Here is a 14,932-nt window from a genome sequence, read left to right on the forward strand (position 1 = left end):
AAAGACTCTTCTATCCACAAGGCTGGTGATCATAAGCGCCAATTTTTGGGGGGATAGATGGCATAACTTAAGCGCCATTGGAAAGAACAGTAGACGTATTACATATGTGCCAATCACTGTATAACAAAAGCGCCAACACCAGAAATTTAATTTACCAAAATGCCCATGACTTGATTTCGTCTGACTTCACGTTACAAAACTATATTTCATCTGGCGCTCGTCATCTTCGTCATCTCCAAGAATTGGTGGTAGGCGACAATAACTATGGGGTTCGCGAACTGACCAATTTATCATTCCAGACAGAGAATTAGTTGACAGTCGCGATGTTACCTTGCAATTAAAGCGAATATAAATAAGTATTTAAATTAAAGGAAATAAAAATGTACTAGATTGTGCAGCGTGCGTAGTAGAACATTAACATTTTATAAAAACACTATGTCTATAATAGTACCGTATCTAATATACTTCTATGATCTAGACTAGTTCGAAAGTGCCAAGGGTGGTCACCCTGATTTAATGTGGCACCATCTGTGGAATTGGTATACAGTGCTTACCTCAACTGCTGTAAGATGGTGCTGAGCTCAGCTTTTGAACTCTGCTTTTGAATAGTTTGCAGGCTGTGCTGCCCTCTTCCTCAAGAAGGAGTAACTTCATACTCTTGACATTGTACTGGTACAAGATATACAGGAACATCATTTTATTTTTACTTCAATTTTTATTGTACCTGAGTTTTTTAATGTACTTCACTCCCACCCCTTCTACTAATGAAGTTCCAACTGTCCTCCACATAGAACCAAGACCGCATATGGTAAACAGCACTGAGTTAGTGAGTATAGTACGTTCCAGAAATATGTTCGCGTTTTCCAGTGACGAAAGAGCTTTCTATATTGAATCATATTTTCGCACAGGTACTGTCCGTTTGCCTACGTCGCATCCCGATTTCCCCCACTGCTTCTGCTCGCCCCTCTGTAAAAGCTGGGCTATCTTAGCTCTTTTCTGAAAACATTAATTTATGTTAGGACTTGGACGTTTACCTAATATTATACAACTGTTTAAAATAACTTAAATAAAAAGACCTCGTTAAGTAATAACTGTTACGTGATTTCCCCCCCTTCTACGACCCTGCGTCATAACCACTTGGACGGACAGTAGATAGCATATCTGAGTAATTTTATCTGTGCGGGTCGGGCAGAAGTGAAGATTGAATTTACAGTACGTAAGGTACTCTTTTATAGAGTAGGTACAGAATTATTTCAACATGAGTTACTAGTACGAAGGACGAAACTGGCAATTGGAATTAGATGCAATAGTCTATAGTGCGATAATATGCATAAAAGAAGTGAAGCCTGTATCGAAATGAACGGCCACCATTTTAAAAAATGTGTTTAAATATTCATATTATGATTATTTTTCAATTTAACTTCTTTCTCTATATTGTACGCTAATGTGCTGTAGACAGTACAATATACACTGCATAATGAATACGTTAGCATGGATGACTTAGTTTGTGAGTAAAAACACTTATCCTTAATACAGTACTGTATTTTGATTAAACAAAAACCTAATGAAAATTATCGAACTCAAAATCGCGATATTTCCTAGTTTACGTAAATGGATGAACTACTTTTCTTCCCTCGTATACCTAGTAAAGTGATTTGTTTGTGTTTTACGCCAGTATCATCGAACTACAGTCGTGGAGGGGGGTAGCAAACTGTGTTTCCGGTTCTCTAAAGGTACAGCCAGGTTAATATTAAAAATGTTAGTAAAAATAAAATGATGCCCCTGTATAGGTCTTGTACTATACTGGTAGCACGGGTTTCCGATTCCGATATAAGTAGGTCTTGAGGCTCTGGTCCAAGGTCTTATCAGCAGGACTGTTTTTTTTTTGGTGTTAATTTTAAAAAATCTTTAAAAATATATAACATATCGCGTTTATCGTTGTAGAGCTTTTGGTCCACTATGTTTTGTCCACTTTTTTTCGTCCACTACAAATTTGTCCATTTTATATGTTTCGTCCATTATGTTTCGTCCACTGACTATTTCGTCCATTATGGCAAAAAAATAAATGACATGAAGCATCATAATTCATTTAGTGAAAAAGTAATTTATTTAAATTTAAATGTGTTGTTGAATGTACATACTGTTTGTATTATAAACATGATTAGTCATTATTTTCTTCTCCCTGAAGAACTTCAGCAGGGTTAATTTTTAAACTAATATGAAATTCCTCTCATATGTTTCCAGCCGGCCGTCGTTCTTGTAGTCTTCATACCGTGTAGGCCTAACCATTTCCCTGATGCGTTCATGATTATTGACATACATATGTCTGACTTAATGGTGCACGGACTCGCGTGTGTCCTCCCAACACCTGCTCATTTGATTCCTGTTCATCCAGCAAGACTTCCAAAAACTTCCAAATGCTGGGATAATGAACAACCATGAGTTTTTTAATTTATTATGCTGTCTTCGGTGACATTGTTAATCCTCTGTTACCGGTAGGCCTACTCATTCAAGACTGCTTCGTACACATATTTTAACCATGTTTCCAGTGCTGTAATTGTAGATTAAAAACACAAATATGTATTCTAAAATGGACGAAAGGTTATGGACATAAAAGGTGTGGACAAAATGTATGGATGGACGTAAATTGTATGGACCAAGCGGTTGTGGACTAGAGAACGTGGACGAAAGTAAGTGGACGAAAGATAATGGACGAAACAAATTGTAGACAAAAGACAGTGGACGAAAGGCCCGCAAACCGCGTTTATGATTAAAAAATATGGCAGTAATTTCGTGAAAATGTTGTGATAATTTTAATGTCATATACTTACACATAATGTTACTGAATCAATTAATGATTTTGTACAAGGTATAATGTTTGCAACATTTATGGGAAAATAAAGCTTAAAAATAGTAAATAATAAATTGTACTTCCTGAAAATCAGGCTTACTCGGTTACATATTACAAAAAGTGGAGTGTAAAACAAAGTCGTAGGGACAAAACAAGCTGTCTCTCATTTATTTTCGTTCATCAAACATCAACATACAGCAAGTGACAACATATTGCTCCTTCATACTTCTCGTATCTGACACTACAAGATTGTACTGTGAAAAAATAATCGTTTGAAACTGGTAACCACAATGACTACATACATTTATCAACACATTCTTTAAACGCATCACCTCTTGCTTTTAATGCTTCCAGTGTGTCAATTACATTGAGCCCAGATTTAACATTGAATACACACTTAGCTAATTTACATAACGGAATGTTCTAAACGATCAAGAAATTCCAGTCATCGATGGTCCTCCAGGTCATAAAAGAGAATAATAGAATTTTGGATTAATGTACTTTTCCAAATGATTTCTCATTCCTTTGCAGCCAGCATCTTCAAATAGAGTATATTTCTTAAAAATAAATTTTAACAAAAGTGACTTTTTTTTTTTTTTTTTGTTTTTATCGTAAAAATGAAGATTTTCACAGAAACGGTCAATTTTCGCAAAAATTCGCGAAAAAATTACAGCCATAATTCTGTCACATTTGTAATAAATCGTGCATATACTTCTTGCTGCATCCATCCGTTATATTTTGAGTTTATAGCTAATAACAAAAAAACCTGGCCCTGCTTATCAGGTACACTGACGTTCAAAGTTATTCGACCCTACTAATCGAATGTGATCGATAATTTGTTGGTGTAAGTGTGGCTTCTTGAGTTATTACTTCTATGAATAGAGGGCGAAGAAAATAGTCAGTGTTGCCAATCGTGCATAAATATACCTGCATTATAGAATTTAATTTTTCATCCCACTCAACTAATTGTAAAACAACACGCGATTTATCTGGAAACTGGTGATATTGTCAATTTATGAGAATAATTTATGCTCAATCTACATAATCATTTTTCCTGATACTTTTTAACCCCCCCCCAATAATGTTGCCACCTATTGAGAACTAGCGGAACTCTTTCAAAGTTTGTCAATTTTTTATATCTTTGGTTCTGACTTCTCCCGTGGTTGGAAAGTTCGTTTACACGATCATAAAATCGTAGGTCAGATATCTTTGAACGTCAGTGTGCATCGGATTCACGAATATCTATCGGACTTAGACTATCTTAGCATCAGGCGAACAATGTGGTAATGTAAGCATTTTGTAAGTGCAAACATCCGTCCTGCGTCCGGCGTTCGAAAAGCAAAACCAAACGCGAAAGCAAGCTGGACTCAGGAATATTACGAGGAATAAACGGGGATCATGACGATTTTGAGGAAATAGCATGAGACTTCGAAAGATTATGAGAAATAATTGCGTGAAACAAGCAGAGCTTAGGAGGATTACAAGAAATAACCGAAACTAAGGAGATTTACAAATGAGAATAGGGAAGATTACGAGAATATAGTGGCATTTGAGAATATTACGAGAAATGAGCGGGACTTGTGAAGTTTACAGAAATAAGTAAGGAAAGTAAGAAAAGTTACGAAAAATATAAGTGGAGCTCGGGAAGATTACGAAAAATAAACAGGTTTCGGGAACATTACAATACATGGGCCGTACTGTAGGGAGATTATGATTAATATTAGGGACTTACACTACAAGAAATTAGTGTGTCGTATGGAGATTGCAAGGAATGAGCGGGACTAGGAAAATTACGAGAAATAAGAGGTGTCCGGGAAGATTACGAGAAACAGGCGGGACCTGGAAAGATTACTAATATAGTGCTTTACCATCAACATACAAAGTAGTCATCGTTTGGCCAGGAAAGAAAGGAAACCACCGAAATGTACAGTAGGAGTGTGCGAAATGAGCCCGACTGCAGTGTTCTTTGACATAATACTTAATGCTAAGCACAAAAATGTACAGACTCTGCAACAAAATTTTGGTCACCTAAGCACTGAGCATGCGCAGTATGTTGTAACTGAAACTTGGAAAATTCAAATCGCCCAAATTTTATTTCTGGGTCTGTATTTGCTTACCATATTTATTGCGTACCGGTATTTCTGTCTCTATTATTTTTCAGCACAAAATCTGGAAACTTCTGTTTTACTTGCACGGTTTCCCCATAAGTTCAGAAAGTAAATTAGCCCAAAGAATGGCGAGTTGTTCTTTTTTTTTTTTAATTCACGGATGATCGTTTGCACATTGTACATTCTAAGAGAGGGTACGTGTCTTATTACCTTTTAACCTTATAAAACTGCTACAACAAATTAATTTTTTTATTTTCTTGGGTTATTTTACGACGCTGTATCAACATCTAGGTTATTTAGTGTCTGAATGATATGAAGGTGATAATGCCGGTGAAACGAGTCCGGGGTCCAGCACCGACAGTTACCCAGCATTTGCAACAAATGTTTCATAACAAAAACAAGAGTAATAATTCTTCAGTTTCATGATAATAAGTAATAATTCTCCAGCCTAGACTATCATTAGAAACACTACAGATAAATTCACAGTCCTAATTATACAATTTCTCTAAATTGTGACTGTCGATGTTTAACTAATCCTACTAAAGTTAAATATCTAGGAATACTAATTGACCAGCACCTTAGATGGGACATACATATTGCATTTTTATGTAATAAACTACGCAAAATTATATAGCCTATATAGATTTGTTATACTTCGTTCTTACCTCCCTATTAATATTTTAAAATTTATTTATTTATTTATTTATTTATTTATGTACTTATTTATTTATTTATTTATTCATTTATTCGTTTATTTATTTATTTATTTATTTATTTATTTATTTATTTATTTATTTATTTATTTATTTATCCTTGGTGTAATCTGTATTACGTTATGGCATTGTTGGTTGGGACAGTGTTTCTAAATCCATAAGAAAGCCGCTGGATTTACTACAAAAGAAAATAATCAAAATTTGTCTGAAAAAGTCTATTGATTACCCTACTAAATATCTTTATTTGGATTTTAACGTTTTCCAATTGGAGCAGATATATAAATATACATTATTAACCTTCTTTTATGAGAACAAGAAAAATTTCAACACATATTGGCATAATTATATTACGAGAAGAAACATATTATTTCATTTTATAGAATCCAAAGTTCAACGGCTGCTGGTATGAAACATGGCTTCAACTATGGCTTAAAACTTTACAACAAATTAATTTCTCAGTACCCTGTTTTAGCTAACATAAGTATGATTAAATTTAAACTAAAAATTAAAGAAATTAATAAGGGAACTTAACATAGGGTTAGATAATTAATTGGTAAATATTAGTCTTATATTATTATACTTGTGAATATTGGTTATAAACATTTTCAATTGTGATTGTTCTTTATCATATGGGCTCTTGTTTTTCTAATCCGTGTTATTTTATTGCTTATATTAATTTATTTTGACTTCTTCTTTCTGCTTATCTACAGGTTAGTTTACTCCCGACTACGAGCGTTTGCTCAAACGGGGGTAAAATCCTTAATTTGTATTTCTGTTTTATGTATGTAATAGTTTCTTAATGTATCTTTTTAATGTAAATAAATAGCAAAATAAAAAAATGCATTCACGAGGGAAAGAAATTGTCAATTTTCCAGCTTGCAATAGTACTGTACAGAGTGAAAGTGAAATAACCCCGAAGAAAGGGACGATAGGGTACACTTAAATGAATAGAAAACCTATATTACGTTTTGTGATTAAATGCACGGTTAATTAGAAAATGAAGTTGGAAGTTTCAGCAATCTGGCAATATCGCAGTCTGTCTTCCTAGGTAAGCCTGTACTTCTCTGACTATAACGTTGCATCGCAACCTTCAATGGCTTAAAATTAATGGTTTTTAAATTAAATTTATATAAAAACTATCCATGCTATGGAAAATCGCCAGAGGAATGAATGATTCTTTGTTAGATTTTCTATCGATATGAACAAAAATCATGATCCTACTCACGATAGTTACTGAATAAGAGGGAGTTAAACATTTGGGGGAAAAAAAAAAAAAAAAAAAAAAAAAATCCTGAGAAAACTATGAATTTTCCACCAATATGGTATGACACTTTTTTGTTACATACAACTTCAGCTATATGTTCTGAAAATCTGCAGGTTATTTCACTTCCATCCTGTATAAGTACTTATTTTAAAGAAAATTCTGGTGTCTTTTAAAAACAAAATTACATATTCTTTATAATCATTTAGTCCAAATGAAAGCCACAGTAAAATGCGGAAACTAAAATTTAGATATGGGAAATGCAGTGAAATTTTGTGAGGTATTGCAGTCAAGGAATTTAATATTGGCTTATGTATCATTATTTAGTAGCTATGGTTTGATTTATACATTTCAAAAGATAAATGCAATCAAATTATAATAGTCCTACGTTATAGTATGGTAATACTAATTAACTGCATTTGTTGCAAAATTACTTTTTACTTTGTATTTTAATGTAACCCGTAATATAAAAAAATAATCGAAGTAGACGGACAATTATATTTCCTAGTTTTATCAACAGTAATCTCACTAGATATTTTGATTAATCTAGAGAAAATCAAAAATCGAGTGGGATTTAATTGACTATTACACGACTAGAAGAAAATATATAAAGATTAGAAGGAATAAATTACTTTAATACAATAAAATACTAATTGACTTACTAAAATTCTATTTTACTAATGTTAGCTTCACCAAAATGTTTGACCGGAGACGCAATTTTCAGTTAACTCTCTATGCGGTAAACAAATGACGATCACAAGGCATCTTTTATAGTACCGTAAAGAATTTGCAGTTTTATATGTTGGCGTACTAAGAAACAAGCGGTAGGGAAGTGATAAAACAGAAGAAAGTAATGTAAAGATTAGAAGAAGTAAAGTACCTACTCTAATGGAATAAAATAGGTATTAATTGACTTACTAAAATTCTATTTCACTAATATTAGCTTCACCAAAACGTTTGAACAGAGCTACCATTTTCAGTTAACTATCTATGCGGGGAACAAATGACGATCGCAAAGCATGTTTTGTAGTACCATAAAGAATTTGCATTTTGAAATGTTCGCAAACAAAGAAACAAATGCTAAGGAAGTGATAAAAACAAACAAATGCTAGGGAAGTGACAAAAATAAACAAATGTTAGGGAAGTGATAAAATTGTAGCGATAAACAGCCATGATTGGTTGAAACACGTCCTTTCGTACCGTTTTATTGGTCAAAAGTAGGTCTAGTATGACGTAGTAAGAGTATAATAGTCTTAATAAATGTAGCAATTACGTAAGTAAAAATGGCATTCCAGTGCGTATTACTAGTCTAGTGTATACATTTTACTTTCACTTTAAGCGAAAAAGGATTATAAAGTAGCTGCGGCGAATTCTTTATATCCGAGTATTGCTACAGTTGTGTGCGGTTGGGTCCAAAATGGCTGCTCATGCTGAGTTGGGGTTACCGGTACTTTATCATATTTTAGGGAATTGCACATCGCGACAACTTAGCGACCTTTGACGAGTAAATCAAGAAAGAAAGAAAAATAAGCATGAGGAAGGGAACTATTAGCCAATAAACTGGTATATAGTATACGGTGAGAAGCAAAAGAGGAAGCAACGGTTGTACTAGTATGTTTAAAAAAAAATTCGTGCAAGTGCTCCGACACGCATATTACTAACAAACCAACCACCCAACCAGGTGTCGTTTGCTTAGCTTTATTAGTGCTCACGGTCCTCACCAAGATAAGCCATTGGAAACCCAACGGCCAGTCACCGGCAGAGATAAAGTACAAGATCAGCATCGGCAGCCCTCTGAACAAGATTAAGATCAACGTGCAATTGCATTGTTGATTTCGCAGTTGCGTTAAATTTATTCAATTGGTCTGACTACAGAACGCAGCGCGCTGTGTTATCCTCTTGAAGAATGTGCAAACAAACGTCAGACGCATGGCGGTGTTTGCACCCTTGCTTGTGTCACACAGGTGAAGTGAATCACCACATTGCGTCACTTGACGCCGCTGTGCCTCGCCTTGCGTCAGCAGCGCACGTCGTCAGTTCCATTCAAGTCGGAAAGTGATCAAGATCCTAAGCGCGCCGCACCTACACTACTTCGACGGTGAGTCCACACACGCATATTGTACCCTTCTAATACTGTCACGGATTTCAATCAAGTGAGCCTACTTACCCCTCCTTATGTTCATTACGCTTTATTGATGTTATTTTTTCTTATTTTCACGAACTGTGACAGCTTTCTCATTATCCCATAAGCCTGCTGATATCTCATAATGTTCTGAGAGTGATTTCTCATAATCTCCTAAGCCTGCTAATTTCCCATGATTTCCTAAGTACGCTCATTTCTCGTGATCTCCCAAGTCTCGCTTATAATTTCATAAGACTCCTAATTTATCATAATCTTGTAAGCAAGCCAGCTAATTTCTTACAATCTTCTAAGCCTCGTTGATGTCTCATAATCTTCTAAGTCTTATTGATTTCAGATGTCTCAAACTCTTCGAAGTCCTCGCTGATGTCTCATTATCTTCTTAAATCCTCGCTGTTGTCTCGTAATCTTCTTAGGTTTTCTGTGATGTCTCATGATATTCTTAAGCCCTCTCTGATATCTTATTATCTTCTTAAGACCTTTCTAATGTGTCATGATCTTAAGTCCTCTTTGATGTCTTATGATCTTAGGTCCTCGCCGATGTCTCATAATCTTATGTCCTCGCCGATGTCTCATGAGTCATCACCTTCTTAAGATCTCGCTGATGTCTCGTGATCTTTTAAGCCCTCGCCGTTGTCACATGATCTTTTTAAACCCTCGCTGATCTATCATGATCTTTTTAAGTTCTCGCCGATGTATCATGATCTTCTTAAGCCCTCGCCTATGTCTCATGATCTTAAGTCCTTACCGATGTCTCATAATCTTCTTAAATCTTTTCCGATGTCTCATTACGTTCTTAAATCTTTGTTGATGTCTCATGATGTTCTTGAATCTTTGCTTATTTCTTATTAGATGCTTAAATAAGCAAATATAATCTTCTAAGTCTTAATTGATTTCTCATAATCTCTTAAGTGTCGTTTATTTCACATAATTCTCCAAACATCGATTGTTTCTCATACGTAATCTGCTAAGACTCTCAGATTTATTTTGATGTTCCATGCCTCACTGATTTACCTTAATATCCTATACCGTACCTTCACTAATGTATCATGAGCTTGTAAACATCACCTATTTCTAATTAATTCCTGACACTTGCGGACTTAATAGCAGTCTTCTGTAAGCCTCGTATAATTCTCCTAGTCTTCTCTAAATGTCACTCATGTAGGTCATTATATTCTTTGCTAAGTTAAGCCTCTCTAAGCTCTACGATGAAAGAGTAATGGAACGGAGAAAAATTCTCTCCGGCGCCGGGATTTGAACCCGGGTTTTCAGCTCTACGTGCTGATGCTTTATCCACCAAGCTGTCGCCCTGGTTGGCAAGTTGGTATAGCGCTGGCCTTCTATGCCCAAGGTTGCGGGTTCGATCCCGGGCCAGGTCGATGGCATTTAAATGTGCTTAAATGCGACAGGCTCATGTCAGTAGATTTACTGGCATGTAAAAGAACTCCTGCGGGACAAAATTCCGGCACATCCGACGACGCTGATATAACCTCTGCAGTTGCGAGCGTCGTTAAATAAACCATAACATTCCACTAAGCCACACCGGATACCACCCCGGCGTCGGACAGAATTGTCTCTGATTAAGTTCCAACTCTTGGGTTCCCTCTAGTGACCGCCCTCTGCACTACGTCATAGATGTCTATGAACATATCATATGTACTTCGGTACATTAAAATAATATATACTCTCTAAGCTCTACTAAAAATTCTCAAAGCATCGTTCACATATCCTTTAATCTCTGCCAACTATTGATGAGTTCTGTTAATCTTAGCGTAGTCTCACTCAATTCTCCTAATATTTCTTAATCTTCACACAATTCTCCTTTCGTTTAATTTCACTCAACTTTTCTAACCTCCTATAAATTACACTTAACTCTACTCCACTGAACTTCGCTAAGTCTAATTATTCCGCATAATCTTCGCTAATCCTCAACTTACTATCCCGTATTTGGGATGTAGAGAAACGTTTTCCCTTTCTAATATCGCTTCCGATACGTACCTAGATATCGACTTGTGGATGCAGACTGTAGCATTGCTTTACGAGGATAAACAGCTGCATCGCAGATGACTCATAAGTCGTATCTGCACTTACAGTACACACACAGGCCCTTCTACTTAAATGCATGTGGTACAACTTTGAACGACATAAGAATTATTGAGTAGCTCACCGTTATTCAGGTTACAGAAAAAAAAAAAAAACTTTCTCACAAAACAAATCAGATATCGTTTTCAGGCAGCAACTATGTTTTTTTTTTTTTTTTTTTTTTTTTTGCTAATAAAATGGCAGTAGCGGAGTTTTAATTCGAATACTTCGAAGTGACGATATACACGAATTCCTAGGGTGACGGTACACTTACTAGGGAACCGTCCCAGGTCGTGTAGCTTGAATTTAATGACAATGCATATTTAAGCTAATTTTCGTTCGTTAAGGAACATGGTGATAGTCGTTCGTTTTGCTTTTTTCTCGTTTACGAAATACATTGACTTGAAAGTCGTTGCTACTTATACCGCTTCTTGCGCGCACTCGGATCGTCATAGTTCCCCGACACCGTATCACAGCCCTCGCATTAATGCTCTAGTCTATTTTTTTTTTCTTAACTCACATTAACACAGTAGTAGTGCAATCCATGACATCTTCCACTCATTCGTACACCGTCCAATCCATAGGTATGCAGTTGGAAGTCTTGGTACATATGCTTTCAAGAACCGAAAGGGGAAATTTGACGTAAAGTAAAACAACGTGTAAACAAAGATAAAACCATTTAATGTCGTGGTCGAATGTAAGTAGTTCCGGTAAACTGACAAAAAATCACTTGAGAATATGGTTAAGAGATGTATTTCTCCCGATGTTAAGAAAGACACACTACCACTTTTGGAGTGGTCAGATAGATTACACTATGTTTACTGATGAAGGAAACAATACTTTACATGGTAAGACAATTAAAACACAAATTATCCTTCCAAAAACTACAAGATTTGTGTAACCAGTGGATGTGTATTTCTATAGACAATATAAAATTGTAATTCGAAGGCTAGAAAAGTATTTCAGACATAAAATTATCTGTGAAAACATTCCAGACACATTGCACGATAGGGGCTTCATAATGACATTGGATTATGTTGTGTATCATCAGTTTCTTTCACCTGTCCTCAAAGACATGCTAACATACGCGTGGCAGAGGTTTGGATATGTGACGGAGAAACATGTGAGAAAGTTTGATAACGTTCTTGCAGCAATGTTGTATTTTGGAAACGGTGAGTGTGTGTGCTACAGAAAAAAATGTCAAAAAACCAGTCTACATAAAATGTTTGTACTGTTCAATGGCTCTTTGTCCCGACCACTTCATTTCGAATCCACATTGTCATATTTAAGGCGAGTCACAAAGTTAATACATATTTTAAATTCAAATTGAATCTGTATTTCATAAAAGTACTGTATTAATGTGAGTCAAGAGAAAAAATAAGATACACTAGAGCATTAATACGAAAGCTGTGATAGGTGTCACAGAACTATGAGAATCAGAGTGCGCGCAAGAAGCGGCATAAGTAACATTAATTTTAAAGTCAATATATTTCGTAAACGAGGAAAAAGTGAAACGAACGACTATCACCACGTTTATTAGCGAACGAAACTTAGCTTAAATATGTATTTTCATTCAATTCAAGCACCGTGACCTGGGACGGTTCCCATGTTAGCTCACCAGAAGATGTATTTATTGTGAGTAATTGAAGGATTTTGATACTTTTTCATGTTTTCTTCCTCACCACATTCGTTCCTATGTTTCTCATATTGCATTCGGTGCAACAGCAATGAGATTTAACTATCTTCTGCGTGAACTAAGTGCCCCGACACCCCTCATAGAATTAATGTGTGGTTTTTTATTTTATTGGGTTATTTTACGACGCTGTATCAACATCTAGGTTATTTAGCGTCTGAATGAAATGAAGGTGATAATGCCGGTGAAATGAGTCCGGGGTCCAGCACCGAAAGTTACCCAGCATTTGCTCGTATTGGGTTGAGGGAAAACCCCGGAAAAAACCTCAACCAAGTAACTTGTCCCGACCGGGATTCGAACCCGGGCCACCTGGTTTCGCGGCCAGACGCGCTGACCGTTACTCCACAGGTGTGGACTTAATGTGTGGTTAGCCGCTTAATAGACATGAGAAATATTGCACAATCACCAAGAGGGCCGAACTTTTCGTACCACGAACATTTCGTCACACAAAAGAAATATGTCACTGAGACAGTTCGTCACACACAGGGAAAGTGTACCTGGGACATTCGTCACGGTGAAGGAAAATAAACTAACCTATTATAGTTTAATGAACTCCGGATATTTCGCCACAAAGAATGTCTTGTACGAGTACAATCCCTATGTAACATTTTCCTGTTTATCACTGAGTTACACTCCTAAATTATGAGTGGCGTTCCACGCTTTATTTCGACCATTAGAGGGGGAAGATAATATTATTGTACAAGGGTTTTATGTTCCTGTAGCACAGAGGGATATGGAGAAATTGGAGAGTGGGCATTCACCTGTAATGTACGAGGATGTTGATAAGCGTGTGGAGTGTGTTGCATCCCGGTATCAGGAATACCGTGACGAGACGAGGTTAATATCCCCCAATATTTAAGGGCTTTTGGACATAAATTTGCCGGAACTCTTTAAAATTTGTTTTTGTATAAATTTTTGCTACCACCACAGCACAATTATTGTAAAGTGAGTCAAAAACTTTTTCCTTGCATTTTTAACTATGTCCTGATTGTACCTATGCAGTGTAAAATATTACCATGGCAACTAAAACTTACCATTAAGCAAAGCTCGCATGGTATAGTAAAAAAAAACAAGGTACAATAAAAATGTAAGGAAGAAATTTTTGATGTCACTGTAATTATTTCTGAAAATATATTACAGCAATAAAAATTAATTTGAAACTGTGTACAACCAACATTTCTGTCCTATATTGTAATTTAAGTGAAATTTTATTGTACGAGTAAATAGTATATATGATAAAGACTAGTAATATTGTGATACGAATAATATTGTGATAGTTCTTTTTGAGAATTTATTACAATTTTACTGAGCGAGAGAAGGGCCAGTTTTGTACATCAGCTTCTCCACGAACATCCCTTAATACGTTGATGCAAAAAACTGATCTTTCTCTCGCTCAGTAAAATTCTAATAAATTCTCAAAGAAACTATCACAATATTACTCGCATCACAATATTACCAACCTTTACCCTATTTAGAAACATTGTCGTTTGGTACATATTCCGCCTATGACAAAAGATACCAACTGTCAGTATGATAAATAGTGACGAAATATCGGTAGTGCGAGCTTACGGGTACGAAAAGTTCTATAATCACCATGTAGACTTGATAAAGGAATAGGCCGACCCCTTAATCTCAGCTTCGATTCATTCTTTTATTAATTTATTAGTTGACATATTTATTTATGAAATTATTTGATTGATTGATTGGTTGATTGATTGATTGATTGATTGATTGATTGATTGATTGATTGATTGATTGATTGATTGATTGATTGATTGATTGATTGATAAGGAGGGAAATACACCTGGAATATAACACGCTATATCACGTCTTTTTACGGCGTCTCTCGGCTCATGTCATTTCTACAATGTGAGCTTCAATCGCTGTTAGCTACTGTCCGTCCGAGTGGTTATGTCGCATCCCGGTTTTTCCCCACTCATTTCTGCTGGCCCTTCTGTAAAGGCTAGTGGCTGTACTGTTAGACTCTTTCCTGAAAATATTTGCTGTAATGAATTGGAAGTCTAAGTTATATTATACAACTGTTTAAAATAATTTAAAGAAAAGAGCCCCGTTAAGTATAATTA

General features: G+C 35.7%; 2 protein-coding genes across 4 annotated transcripts in view; one reads left to right on the top strand and one right to left on the bottom strand.

Moving 5' to 3' along the window:
- The window catches only part of LOC138706194 (multiple inositol polyphosphate phosphatase 1-like), a 111,186-nt gene that overhangs the window by 78,963 nt on the left and 17,291 nt on the right, over positions 1–14,932 (bottom strand). The gene's annotated exons all lie outside the window — the stretch shown is intronic.
- Positions 8,906–14,932, top strand: part of LOC138706197 (uncharacterized) — a 120,096-nt gene continuing 114,069 nt past the window's right edge. The window contains exon 1 of one of the 2 annotated variants that reach the window (XM_069835220.1): positions 8,906–9,031. The gene's annotated coding sequence lies outside the window, so the exon portion shown is untranslated. The remainder of the gene's footprint in view (positions 9,032–14,932) is intronic. The other variant, XM_069835221.1, reaches the window with a different exon arrangement.

Source organism: Periplaneta americana, chromosome 9 (genome assembly GCF_040183065.1).
Source record: "Periplaneta americana isolate PAMFEO1 chromosome 9, P.americana_PAMFEO1_priV1, whole genome shotgun sequence".
In the NCBI taxonomy this organism is placed as follows: Eukaryota; Metazoa; Arthropoda; class Insecta; order Blattodea; family Blattidae; genus Periplaneta; species Periplaneta americana.